At 38.9% G+C, this 12,376-nt stretch overlaps 1 protein-coding gene across 16 annotated transcripts in view; it reads left to right on the plus strand.

Annotated features, from left to right (window-relative positions):
• The window catches only part of NSMCE2 (NSE2 (MMS21) homolog, SMC5-SMC6 complex SUMO ligase), a 271,125-nt gene that overhangs the window by 24,848 nt on the left and 233,901 nt on the right, over positions 1–12,376 (plus strand). The gene's annotated exons all lie outside the window — the stretch shown is intronic.

A 12,376-nucleotide genomic window follows, 5' to 3' on the forward strand; every position in this document is an offset into this window, starting at 1 on the left:
GGTTCTTTAGGTCAATAATACTTGTACCTTTATTGTTCTTTTTGCTGGTAGTTAAGGCTTTTCCTTATTTTCAGAGTTGATAGCATTCCTCGTGTTTCCCTTATATTTTATGTTTCTTTATGTGTCGTATTTCCCTCGCTGGACTGTATGTCCTTGAGATTAGGATTCCCCTATAGCCATCCTCATGCCCCAACTCTCAGAGCTTGGCAGTGGACTTCGTATGGTTTAGGTTCTCTTTAAATGCTTATTGAGTGAACCAGTCAGTCAACCAACTAACTAAGAAATTTGGGTGTTGGATTGTAGAAGCCACGATAGGAATATTGACTCCACCCATGGAAATGGGCAAATGTCACAGATTAGACCCACCCCAACAACTGGATTGCTGGTTGTAAAGCAGTTACCAGCACACCCCTGGGCATATCTGACATTGGAGCAAATTTGCGTTGGGTAGACAGGTTTGGAAAAGGGCTCTAAAGGTAACAAAGCCTATATACTGGAGGGACTTCAGAGTCACCCTTTGTCTCCACCAGTGAGATTCCATGTACATTGATTTATGTCTTGGAAATATGTGAAAGATGTTTCTATTAAATCTTTCAGGCTGGGTTCAGTGGCTCATGCCTGTAATCCCAGCACTTTGGGAGGCCGAGTCACACAGATCACCTGAGGTCAGGAGTTCAAGACCACCCTGGCCAACACAGTGAAGCCCCATCTCTACTAAAAATACAAAAATTAGCCAGGCGTGGTGGCAGGTGCCTGTAATCCCAGCTACTTGGGAGGCTGAGGCACAGAATCACTTGAACCAGGGAGGTGGAGGTTGCAGTGAGCCAAGATTGCCCCACTGCACTCCTGCCTGGGTGACAGAGCAAGACTCTGTCTCAATAAATAAATAAATAAATAAATAAATCTATCTGTCTGTCTGTCTATCTATCTATCTTTCTTTCTTTCATGGCCGTTAGTATATTATTTAGTCTTGACCTGGGAGATGCTTGCTGATGCAACTCTTTACAAAAATGTTGAAGTAGGTGAAGAAAAGGGAGCTTTCATAGCCTGCAATAGGCAAATACGAAATAAAGGTGTATGTTGTGGAAATCACTGAAAGAGGTCAGTATCCTCATCCTCACTCTGCAGAAGGGGAAATTAGGCTCATTGAGTTGAAACAACTTGCCATAAGGCACACATCCAAGTTGGAAACTGGGAATTTGCATTTGGACCCAGTTTGCCCGACTCCAGCCCCATGACCTACATTTACTTGTGGTCTCTTTCCTTTCTTTCCTCTTTCTGCTAACTATGGATGAATGGCAGTTAGTGATATATCAGACATCCAGTTCTTATTGCAAATATATGAGGCTTGTAATATTAATTCTATTTTACAAATGACAAAACTTAAAGCTCAGAAAGTTAATTTTTGGACCAAGGTCACAGCTAACAAACGGCAGAACATTTGAACTTGGCAAGGCAGTATGGTACATAGACTCATACACTTCTCACCACAGATCCTTCAGTGCAATGACAATGACAACAAAGTTAATTTTTAAAAATGAGATCAAAGATTTTCTTTCTTATGTTAAAAAAAATTATTATTATTTCCATTTTACTTGACCCAGCTTTCTATGACTTATTTTTACTAACTTATTTCTGTGTACAGGGAAGGTTTGGAAGAAAGTCTTTTGTCAGAAACTCATCTTATTATGGGTAGTTGCTTTTATAACGTTAGAATTAGTTGCTCTGTGTGTGCGTGTATGTGCGCACGCATGGGAGTGTCTGTGTTTTGAAAGGACAAATTAAAAACTAATCAATAGAGCAAGTCTTTGAAATTCCTTAACCTACTTACGTCATTGACAGTAATGTCTGTGATGTTACCTGTCATGGAGGCTTGAGTTTGCAAGGCTAGCTTTCCAGAGGTGATTTATTTTCTTCTAAGTGATATGTTTGCAGTTTGAGCCACAGAGCAAAGCATAATGCTTAATTATCACTACATGGGCCAATGGCCATACCGAAGATATATCTCTTGATCCAGTTTTCTTACTTAAGCATATAACTTTTTTTTTTTTTTTTTTGCGGTGGAGCCTCTCTCTGTCAACCACTCTGGAGGGCAGTGGCACGATCTTGGCTCACTGCAACCTCCACCTCCTGGGTTCAAGCAGTTTTCTTGCCTAAGCCTCCCAAGTAGCTGAGACTACAGGCACTGTCCTCCAAGACCTAAATGGTAAAGAAAGAATGTAGCAGAGCTTCATCAGATTTGCTTTATTTCTTGATTATTTATAATATAGTTACACAAAGCAGATGTATACAGTGGACTTGCAGTGGTGTCTATTAGCATTAGGGTAGCTGCTGCATACTTTTAAAAATCACCAATATTCAGCCTCTTTGGCCTTTTTGGTTTTTTTTTTTGAGACAGGGTCTTGCTCTGTCACCCAGGCTGGAGTGCAGTGGCATGATCTCGGCTCACTGCAACCTCCACCTCCCGGGTTCAAACAATTCTCACGCCTCAGCCTCCCAAAGTGCTGGAATTACAGGCATGAGCCACTGCTCCCGGCGTTCAGTCTCTTTGACTTTTTGTGTGCTTCCAAGTAAATTTTCCCCCTTCCTAAGATACCATAATTTGCCCATGTCTCCATATCTCGATATCCTGATACCAGTTAATGTGTTTTCTTTGTTCCATGGGGCTTTTTGCATTTATACCTTTTTTATTTTTATTTTTATTTCTTTTAAGAGATGGGGTCTTACTCTGTCACCCAAGCTCACATTAGTCTCTACTGCCCTGGCTCAAATGATTCTCCCAACTCAGCCTCCCAAAGTAGCTGGGACCAGAGGCGCGCACCACCATGCCCAGCTAATTTTTTTATTATCTGTAGCAACAAGGTGTTGCTATATTGTCCAGGCAGGTCACAAACTGGTCTTCCCTTTTAAATAGGACAAAGATCTCAGTGTGTTCGTCTGATGTCTTCAGAGTCTGGGACTTATTTAATGCCTATTAGGTGTTGAATCCATATATAAATGTGTTAGTAACTGGCTTTCAAGACTGTGTTCTCTTAATACAAATATCTGGATCAAGAATGTAGAAAGTTACTTTCCAAAATGAGAAAATAAGCCCTTTTGTTAATTTTTGAACCTAATTTTTAAAGACTGCATTCAATTTGTGTGTATGGAATGTCTTAGCCAGAGGTTCTCAAACTTGGGGATGCATCAGCATCATTTTAGAGAGCTTGCTGGGCCAGGCATGGAGAAGGCTCACAATTATAATCTTAGCACTTTAGGAGGCTGAGGTGGGCGGATTACCTGAGGTCAGGTGACCTCAGCCTGGCCAACATGCCCAAACCCCACCTCTACTAAAAATACAAGAATTAGCTGGGTGTGGTGGCACACGCCTCTCGTCCCAGCTACTCGGGAGGCTGAGGTGGGAGGATCACTTGAACCCAGGAGGCAGAGGTTGCAGTGAGCTGAGACTGCGCCACTGCACTCCAGCCTGGGTAACAGAGCGAGACTGTCTTACAAACAAACACAGACACACACACACAGATTGCTGGACCCTGCCACTAGAGTTTTATTAGGTCTCAAATGAGTCTAAGAATGTGCATTTCTGAGAAGTTCCCAGGGTCTGCAGGTACTCTTTGAGAACCCTTCTCTAGTCAGTATTTCCCATTTGGTAGGAAATACCACTAGGTGGCACCAGAACACTTCTTATGAAGTAGTTCTTGGCTTTTTGAACAGTGTGTATTGATTGCACAGTTTAGGATTATATAAAAGATACAATCACTAAATTATTGGAATTTGGAGCCTGAATTACTTCATGTATATAAAAAGTAAAAATGTGTTGATTCTATTAAACCAGAGAGCTACAGGACTACTGAGGTTACATTTTGAAATTAACTCTTCCAGGAATGAGGACTATACTTCTCACCTTTGCTGCTCTCATTTTCAGTTATGTGGGTTAATCAGTTTCATTTACCAGTGATTGATGCAGATCCTTTCACAAAATAAAAATAAACATTTCATATGAATCAAAAGTATAAGTAGTATTTATTCTAAGTTAATGGATCTTGATTTTGTTTTCGATTTACACTTAAAAACCACTTTTAAAAGACTTATATATATTGTGTGCATAAATTTCTTGTAATTTTGTCCTTCTCCCAGTGGCCCAGTTTGGGACAGTTTTAGAATGTCAGAAAGGGTGAAATGTGCTTTCCTATTGGCTTCCTTAGTTAGAAAGTTGAGTAGTTTCCTTTTTAAGAGCTATTGAGAGGAAAGTTTTGGCTGCTGTTCACCTCACCTCACCTCCTGTTACCGTGGAATCTCACTCCATAAATTTCCAATCATTCCAACACCTCCAGATTTTCTTTCTTCCATCGACTGTAACAACCTGAAAGTTGGCATGGTTTCTCCACATGATGGCGTGTGTGGAAATAATTACTTGCTGTGTTCCCCTGTTTGCTAAGCTCTCCCATTCACATTAGGATGTCACTTTGTGAAACAGTAAATGAGTCACTTTTTAGTTTTTAAAACAGTGTGTATAGTATCTGAATACCATCTGGGTTTTTCTAGAATCCTGAGAATTATTCTATTAATTCTGCTTTTTTATCTTTGGAGCTGAAGCTTGGTTTAGGTTTCAGTGACCTAACAGGGTTTGAAAATGGCCACCACAGAAAAAACTGAATTGGAGTCACTCAATCAGATTAAAAATTAGACTAGCACCTTATTATGTATCTTTGATCATTGGAAATAATTGAGACTAGTTTAATGCTAAGCAAAGATGACAGCTTATGGAAGAAGTAGATAGAACAGACTTTAGGATTATTTTTGAGACATCAGATTCCGTTTTAAAAGACCCAAAATTTGGTGTCTTCTAGTAAGCAGAAAGGAGCTTTTTATAGATTGGCAATTAACATAACTAAGCCAACTTGATTATTCTAGTGAAGATTATTTTATTATCCAGACCTATTTTTTCTCCCTTTTCTTTCTGTACTTTATAAATGCAATTATTTGTTATATATAAATGTAAAGCATTATTTATATATAGCAGTACTGTCCAGTTAAACTATAGTGTTAGCCACATGTGTAATTTAAAATTTTCTGCTGTCCTTATTACAAAAAGTAAGAAGAAAGAGGAAAAATTACCTTTAGAAATTTTTATTTAAACAAATATGTCTAAAATATTTTAACATATAATCAATATGAAAGTTACTAATATTATTTTGACTTTTTTGATACTAAAATTAGAATCTTACGGTATATGTCAATCTGGACTAGCCATATTTCATATATTTAGTGGCCACATGTGAAAAATGGGTACTGTATTAGATAACAGCACATATGTAGGTTATTTCATTTGTCGGTGACTGTGTCACAGAAGGGTAAGAAATCATAAGGGTATTTAAATCAACTCATTATGTAACATTTTAGAAGTTTTGGAGAGTATTCAAATCAAGCCAGTTGGTAAAAATGAGTTATTATCTATTGATTTCTTTTGTATCTGTCACTTTTCTACCCTAGATGTGATTGGTATTTTAATGCATAAAATACCAATTTTAAAAATAGTTTAGTCAGCCTAAAATGACTGACTTCTGAGGATCCTGCTAATATTTGCTTGTTTGAAATGTCATGATAATTTGAATCCACATCTACAATACTTTCATATTTTGTGGCTGATGTGGTAAATTAGTTTCTTATGGTATTGGGCAAGCCAGAAGTTAAGCCTGTTAACTTCAGCAGCCAGAATACTGTACTCTAGTTGCTATAAACAATTAGGCCTGTCAGCAGTTGACCTTGGAAATGCTAATTTGCTTGTCCCTGGGTGCTGCCTCAGGCACTGGCTTTCTCTCTGTGGGTGGGAGTTATGAACCTAGTTTGGAGGAGAACTTGAGGCATTTGGGGCAAGCTCCAAACAGATGTGCTTCTTGCTTCATTTTTGCATGTGACCAAGTCGCAAGAGGTGCATTCCTTGCATGAATTTCTTTGAAGGCCTTGTAGAATCAGACATGTATGCCCAGACTACAGTTGAGGGGAAGCTTTATTACCTTTGAATTTACCCTTCCCTCTTCATTCTACTGCACATCTGCCATAAAGAAGGTTAATTAAAAAATGCTACACAGTGATTTTCATCACTATTTCATTGTATTTCTTAAACTTATTGAAAAAGGACTTGGAAGGCATCTTTTATTAACTCTTTTGATTTTGTGTTTATTATTACTATTATAGTAGAGCCAGGAGAAAGTAGCCTGAATAAGTGAGGAGAAAGAGATGTTAGTTGGAAAAGCTGTAGATACATGGTGAGAGGTTATAGGTGGTGTGCTCAGTAGATGAAGGAGGGAAAGAGAGACTATTTATAAAAGTCAGAGTTACTGTCTTTTTAAACTGGTGGTGGCAGCAGTGGCAGATTTTATTCCAAGACAAAGATTTGTGCTTCCTCTTCTTTTGGGCAGGTAATTTTGTCCCTTTATTGTACAATACTGATCCAAACATTTATTTGAGGTTGGTTGATTGCCACTGTTCTTTGGTAATTGTTAGCATTTTATGTTGATCAGTCACCAATTATTATTGGCTCATGTCCTCAACAGGCTAATAATTTCATTAGCAGATGAGGCAAATAGGTATACTTGCAAAGAGCAGGAGAACTACATGGTAGTAAGTGATGTATGCCAAATGAGGAGACTGTGAGTCTGTATGTCTCAATCAAGAATCTGTGAATGAGTTTTGACATGTTATGACCTAGCAGCCTGATTCCGTATCCCATAGGCATACATCTTTTGTAGACTCTACTTAATAGGCAACTTAATAGTAGCCAACTCATGATGCTTTTTGTGTACCTGACATGTTATAAATGCCTTATGTGTATTTATTCATTTAATCCTTACAAAAATACTGTCAGGTAGGTATCATTACCATTATATATATGAGTAAACTGAGCCTTGAGGTTGACCAAGGACTGGATACTGTGTCTCTGAAGGAGTGGTTTTTGTTTTTTAACCACAATAATGGATTTCAGATTGGAAATATACATTTGAATTATTTACTTCTTGTATATTCTCACCCATCATCCTTTGTAACCCTAACCCCTTCCCAATTGCAGTAAGCTCTGAAATAAGTTCTCTTACTTACTCATTATTGACCTAGGCCTGTGCTCGGTGTAGATAGCTCTTTTGCAGAGCTCTGACACCATTATGCCTGAAGATGAGTTCTACATTAAAACCATTTATAGAGTCCATTCTATGCTAACTCTAATGATTGACTTAGAAGGTTCTCCAGCTGAGGAAAAAAAAAAAAAAGCTGCCCGTTATCTGAAATGTACTATGCTAGAAATACAAAGATATGAAGATACTTCAACAAATCTGTAGATCCTCACTAGGACTATAAGTCTTGATTACCATGAGTTGACTTCTTAGATCATCCTTGTTTGATTGTTTCTCTAGCCATAACCAAAGCATCTGGCATTTGCTTCCTGAAAAATGGTAGTTATTACCTTCTACAACTATTTTAAACCCTTGAGCATAACTTACAGAAGGTACCTGATGTCACTGGCTACATCCCCTTATACTCTATATACTCCAGTCATGGAGCCTGGGTGTAAGTGCCATCAACATATACTCTTTCAGCCTCTTGCCTCTGCTCACATGACTTCCTCTCCCTAGAATGCCCTTTCTCTGTTGAGTGCTTTGGGGGCACCAATTCATCTTTCAAGGATAAGCTTAAGTATCATCTTTTTTCTGGAGACATTCCTCTCCCACCCAAACCAAATTGATCTCTTCTTGGGTTCCTCTGTGTTTGTTGTACATTCATCCATCTAAACAATAGAGCACTTCTTTGCACTCAGTCATATTTCAACTATATACTATATACTATCTGTATTTCAACCTTATACCTTAGCATAAGGCATTCTCACCACTAGATACAGCGGTTTGAAAAGACCAGTTAATAATATCCTGTTTCCCAGCCAAGTTGGGGCCTTGTGTTCCAGTCTCTGTTGCACTACTCAACTCTGCCATTTTCACTCAAAAGCAGCCATAACCAATATATAAACAAATGGTTGTGATTTGACCAGTAGTGAGCTGCACTTTACTTGTCCCTGGTCTAGAGAAGAGTCATTCTTTGATAGTTTTGTCTCATGTCTTTAAAAGCTAAGAATGGGTTAAAATTTCATAAAATCAAAATATAAAGTGATACCTGAAAAGGGATTATAGGGAAGATAGCAGAAATGGTTCTTGCAAATATTTTTTTTTCTGGCCAACTCATTAAATGACTGGTAGGAAATAGTTTTTACAAAGACTACAGTATAAGCCTTGACAACTTCTATATCATGGGTTACTGAAAAATCTTACCTATAAAGTTGTCCTGGGCTCAGGTGTGTTTATAATAAAGTTTATGTTTTAGTTTCCTCCTTTCCAAAAGCCCTTTACATTTTCCGAAGTTAGTTCCACAATATTTACTAAGCATCTACTCTCTGAAATTTAAAAATATGGAGATATCACTAAACAAATTTATAGATCTTATTGCAGTTATTTTTCTCTCTTAACAATCCGATGAAAATGAAGGAGACACTTGACAGATGAAAGAGCTAAAGCTCGAAGGGTGAAGTGACTTATCTGAAGTCACAAAGTTTGAGATGCTACTTACATCCAGAATATCTTCTGCAGTGCTAACCCACGTGCACATGTGCACACACACAAACACACACACACAAGTGTGCATCTTGAGTACATCATGTCCTGTGCCAGTCCTATTTGCCTTTATATGTAGAGCTATTAAGTTTGGAACATTAAGTAAAGAATCCCTCATTATAGGATGCAATTTTGCTGTAATGAAATTCATTTCAGCAGATAATTTAGTGTTTAATCACCTTAAATTCTTCTTAATAGTATTTCACCTTGTTTTTTAAAAAAATTCCTCTCAGTCACTCCCTCTAAATTCCATTAGCTGTTTTATTCTTTTATTTCGTGACTTTTAAAAAATAACTTTATTGAGGTATGATTCACCCATTTTAAATGTACAATTTTGTGGTTTTTAGAATATTCAGATATACATAACCATCACCGCAGCCAATTTTAGAACATTTTCATCACTTAAAAAAAAAACCCTGTATCCTTTAGCTGTTGTCTTCCTATTTTCCCATTCTCACTATTCCTAAGGAGCCACTATTCTACTTTCTGTCTCTATAGATTTGCCTATTCCCAGCATCTCATATAAATGGAGTAATGTAATATGTGGTCTTTTGTTACTGGCTGTTTTCTTAGCATAAGGTTTTCAAGGTTCATCCATGTTGCTGTATCAGTCAGTAAGTACTTTATTCATTTTTATAGCTGAATAATATTTCACTATACTTCTGTTAAATTTATTCATAAACATTTTATTCTTTGTGATGCTATTATAAATGGAATTGTTTTCCTAATTTCACTTTTAGATTGTTTTTTGCAAGTGTATAAAAATGCAATTGATTTTTGTATATTGATATGCTTGCATGAAACTTTGAAACTTTGCTGAACTCATTTATTTGTTCTCTTATTTTAATTTTCTAAAGTGGATTCCTCAGGATTTCTCTCTCTCTCTCTCTCTCTGTCTCTCTCTCTCTCTCTCTGTCTCTCTCTGTCTCTCTCTCTGTCTCTCTCTTGTCTCACACTGTTGCCCAGGCTGAAGTTCAGTGGGGTGATCAACAGCTCACTGCAACCTCAACCTTCTAGGCTCAAGCAATCCTCCCACCTCAGTCTCCTGAGTAGCTGGGACTACAGGCTTGCACCACCACACCTGGCTAATTTTTGTATTTTGTAGAGACAGGTCTTGCTATGTTGGATAGGCTGGTCATGAACTCCTGGGCTCAAGCGATCCTCCTGCCTTGGCCTCCCAAAGTACTGGGATTATAAGTGTGAGCCACTGCACCCAGCCTCCTCAGAATTTTGTTGTTGTTGTTCTGGTTGTTTTTTGAGACAGAGTCTTACTCTGTTGCCCAGCCTGGGGTGCAGTGTTGTGATCTCAGCTCACTGCCGCCTCCATGTTCCGGGTTCAAACAATTCTGCCTCAGCCTTCTGAGTAGCTGGTACTATAGGTGCCCGCCATCACGCCTGACTAATTTTTATATTTTTAGTAGAGATGGGGTTTCACTATGTTGGCCAGGCTGATCTGGAACTCCTGACCTCAAGTGAACCACCCGCCGCAGCCTCCCAAAATGCTGGGACTACAGGCATGAGCCCAGCTAGGATTTTCTGCATACAAGATCATGTCATCTGTGAATGGAGATAGTTTTATTTTTTTTCTTTCCAATCTGGATGCCCTTTATTTCTTCTTCTTGCCTAATTATTCCGGATAGAACCTACAGTACAATGTTGAGTGAAAGTGTCAAGAGCATACATCCTTGTTACCGATCTTAGGGCAGCAGCATCTTTCATTATTAAGTGTAATGTTAGCTGGAGAGCTCCCTTCCTCCTGCAGTGGCCTTCTAATGCTCTTTATTGAGAAAGCTTCATTCACATCATGCTGACTGTAAGAGAAAATGCTTCAAGCAGTTCCATCTATTATCACAGAGCGGGTATTGAAGGGTGAATTTTGAGCTGAGAGGCAATTAATTGATAACTGGCACAGAACATGAATAAGCAAGTGGAATAAAACTGTGAAGGTGCTATGATAGAAACTTATTTGCAGGAAACAGTGAAGGCACCATGGAGTTAGTGGTCACCTCTAGCAGAGGACCTTTAATAGAAATTCTGTACTGGAAATGAGTACATTAATGATAAGTAGGCATTCCCTAGAGAGTGGGAGAGGGTGTTTCTGAGGGTAGCAAAGATGAGAAGAGCTGTGAGCAGCTTGGTGTCAAGATCTGTGAAAGCTAGCAGGTTAGTCTGCCACAGTGTGCAGGATGCTGGCAGAAGGTAAGAGCTTATGAGTCAGAGACAAAGGTCTTTATCACCTGTTGCACGTCAAACAGTGTGAGTATCATAGTTCACCTTGTTGTCCCCTGTCCAAAGTCCTGCTTTGGTGAGGAAGGGCCCAGGGTGATGCTGCAGAGGGTTTGTGTCACAGCTGAGGAACATGGGGCCTCAGGGACCCAGATTTTTGTAATGGGCAGTAAACTTGCCTGACATTTGCCATGGAGGGAGACATCATCTTATTATACTGCCCTCTGATGTAGAAGGAGGCACAACCTCAATCTTCTAGGGTTTTGTTCATTATACAAACATCCTTGAAAACTATAAAAGAGCAGTTAGTCATCTGGGCATGGTGGCTCACACCTGTAATTCCAACACTTTGGGAGGCCATGGCGGGTAGATCACTTGAGGTTGAGAGTTCGAGACCAGCTTGGCCAACATGGTGAAAACTCCATCTCTTCTGAAAATACAAAAATTAACTGGACATGGTGGTGGGTGCCTACTCAGGAGGCTGAGGCAGGAGAATCACTTCAACCCGGAGGCAGAGCTGAGCCGAGATTGCACCACTGCACTCCAGCCTGGGTGACGAGACTCTGTTTCAAAAAAAAAAAAAGGGGGGGGGACCGTTATTATCTTTGCTCACAAGATGTGAGGAGATGTGTGAAACCATGAAGAATAGTGTCCCAGCACCTGGCAGATTCAGGGAACTGCATGTTAACTTCAGTTTGGGCCTTTCCAAGAATTTTACCGCCACATATTATAGCTTCAGCACTTACTACCTCAAGAAGATGTAGTACCTTTCTTGATGCACAAAAGTCCTATTTGCTGCTGGGTTCCTTCTTTCACTTTGTGGCAAATAGGGCATCATAGTACTTCTGTTGGCTAGGCAGAATAACCTCGAGCTTTCAGAAACAATTTTGGAATCAGGTCACTAGGTTCAAACTCAGCTCTGGCAATTATTAGCATTGTGTAAGTTTTGGTTCTCTCATTTGCAAAATGGGGATAATATTGTAAAATAGCAGTTAACATCTAGTAAGTATTTAACTTTGTACCCACACACATCTCCCTTATTCTCACCTTATTTAGGGTTGATGTGAGAATTAAATACTGTATATAAAATGCTTTTCACTTGGCACACAGCATTCTCATTTTATCAGTCAGTTATTTTGTTTTGCTTGTAATTATTTGGGTCTTTTGCAGGTGAGAGAGGTGGATGCTTTGGAGCTTTTGGCTCAGAATTGATAGTGTACATAATATAGGCAACCATGAGTTAAAATGCAAGTTCTGCTATCTACTAGCTCTGTGAGTTTGAACCAATTACTTCACTTCTTTAGCGTTCTTTTCCATGCATGAAAAATATGGACATTATCTCCTTTTCGTGGTTCCTGGTTTGATGAAACAGTTGCATGCTTTGCTGTCCAAGATTTACTTCTCACCTTGGTTGGTCAGCCTGTAAATGCTTGCTTTGGTTATAAAGGGAATTAGTGGAAAAATAATTTAAAGTGTATGTCTTACTGTTAGGATGGAGA

This window comes from Macaca fascicularis, chromosome 8 (assembly GCF_037993035.2).
Source record: "Macaca fascicularis isolate 582-1 chromosome 8, T2T-MFA8v1.1".
Classification (NCBI taxonomy): domain Eukaryota; kingdom Metazoa; phylum Chordata; class Mammalia; order Primates; family Cercopithecidae; genus Macaca; species Macaca fascicularis.